Source organism: Vigna radiata, chromosome 1, assembly GCF_000741045.1.
Source record: "Vigna radiata var. radiata cultivar VC1973A chromosome 1, Vradiata_ver6, whole genome shotgun sequence".
NCBI classification, from domain to species: Eukaryota; Viridiplantae; Streptophyta; class Magnoliopsida; order Fabales; family Fabaceae; genus Vigna; species Vigna radiata.
In genome coordinates this window covers 2205695-2207912 of record NC_028351.1, presented here as the reverse complement: position 1 = coordinate 2207912, position 2218 = coordinate 2205695, and the positions used below count along the sequence as shown (strand labels likewise).

Here is a 2218-nt window from a genome sequence, read left to right as displayed (position 1 = left end):
CCGAAAAACAAATAATATTGTTGAATACATCCATACAAAAAAGAAAAAAATAAACTAGAAGCTTTATTAGAGCCGGTCTGATAACTCAAGTTTTACAAGATAATCACATTTTTCAAAACACTGATTAGAAAGCTGGTAGAACTGGTAAAATTTAGGGATTATATTTGTTTTATATAAGCTAAACCAAGTATAAGAAAATCAATCCACCGCATCATGAAAAATATCAACACATTCACTCAACACCTTACCTGTACAAATAATAACATTATTGAGATTTTCGCTAATTTCACCCGATATCGTCTCAGAGCCAAGCCAAGTCAGATGAGTATTTGCCTAACATGTTTACTATATATTTATCATTTCATAAGTTATTTTAATCTTGGGGAGGTTGGAAACAAACTAGATTGGAACCAATCATAGTTCTTAGTTCATCCAATATCAACATAGATAAATAAGCGGACAGAACACACACTAAGAGATTAAGCACAGAACATAGTTAGTACATTACAAAGCAAACCCAAAAGAAATCACAAGTCTAAGTAGCTCTATTCAGTTGTTTTAATCGTTGAGAGTTTTTAGCTCACTAAATGCCTAGCAGACGAAACCTTCTACAAGGCTTTCACATCAGCTTGAAAACCAGAAGAAGCCATGACACATTTCTCCGCTCTGTAAACAATAGAAACCTTAGTTACATCCTTAAGCAACACAAACAAACAATGCTAAGATAAAGTAAACTAAGCAATTTCAGAAAAATTGAAAAATAAAAAAGTAATTATTTCGGACGAGACTTAATTTTAGGGGAGAATCATACAATTGGGAGATTTTGGAGTAATCCCGGGTGAGGATGTTGTAACCGGTGGACATTCTGGTGTCTGCCGCGATAACACAGTAATCGGCTCCAGCAATCGCAACACATGACCTATGCAAAGTGAACAAAAAAATCACCAAATGAAAAATTGAAAATACTCTTTCAGAGAGAGCGAAAGGGAACCCTTACCCTCCATTGTTATCGTATGGAGACCAATTAGCGTGTTGCTTCGTCATGGTGAGCGAACGGAGAATGGAAAACACAGAGAACGGAGAGGAGAATGAATTAGGGCGTCGACAGGAAAAAGAAAGGTTTTTTTGTTTCCCTTGCCTTCTTCTCTCTAGTCTTTTTAACTCTATTCACTCCAGATCTGTGTCTTTGCCAACACGAAATGCTTTTAACTATTATTTTGATTTTCGCATTTCACAGTGTAAATATTTATTTTGTATATTTTTGTTGCTTTTTATCATCATAGTAATTTAAATTATTGTGTACATTATTTTCAATTATTAATAATTAAAAACTAAATATATTCATAAAAATATTTACGATATTGTTATTGAAGAAATATTCTGAAACATATTTTTGAATTTCTAGACATGTTTCCATTGAAAACGATTAAATGATTAACTTTGTTGAAGAGATTCTATTTAATTTAAGACTTTAATAAAATTATACATTTTAATATATATATTAATTAAAATAAGTGACAAAAAAAATCAATCTCCAATTTTTGGTGGAATAAACCAAATTTTGAATTCATCTATCTGGAAGTAGTTTATTCACAATGCTTTTTCTTATATTTCATTTGCAATATTAGTGAATCTGGACTTGTTTTCTTTTGAGTTTGAAGAAGAAAAGTAAATGTGGAATAAGAAATAATGTGATAGTCATTAGGATTTTTATTAATGATAAAGTTTTATAGTAGATTTACTTTTGAGAACTTGGCGTGTTGGCATAGAACGAGAACTTTCATAGGTAGTGTGCTTGAGTGGTGTTGTTGTTGGAAGAGAGCGAGAACTTTCAAAGGGAGTGTGATTGAGTGTTGTTGCTATTGCAAAATTGAAAGCCTATCATCCTTCCTGAAGCATTCGGGGGAGATGTTCATCCTTTGTGAAGATTCAGAGGAGATGTTCATCCCTTGTGGGTCACAGGGACAGTGAGTTTCATCTCTTGGGATAACAAAAAAGGTGTTCTAACCTTAAATTGTTTTATTTTCATTGTGATTATAACAGTTTGTTGGTTTGTGTTAGTGAAGCGTTAATTTTCGATTGAGATTAACAACCGAATGTAGGATCTTTGTGATCCGAACCAGTATAAAAGTTACATGTGCAATTTTCTCTCTTCCTTACTCTTTTAATTTGTTTAAATTGTTTTAAGGAAATTATTTTTATTGAGAAAATTATTAAA

The 2218-nt window shown here is 32.0% G+C and overlaps 1 protein-coding gene across 1 annotated transcript in view; it reads right to left on the bottom strand.

The window, feature by feature from the left end:
• Positions 1-452: 452 nt before the first annotated feature.
• The window catches only part of LOC106769592 (proteasome subunit beta type-1), a gene marked incomplete at its 5' end in the record, with an annotated part of 5420 nt that continues 3654 nt past the window's right edge, over positions 453-2218 (bottom strand). The window contains 3 exon segments of the mRNA XM_014655272.2: positions 453-666; positions 812-919; positions 998-2218.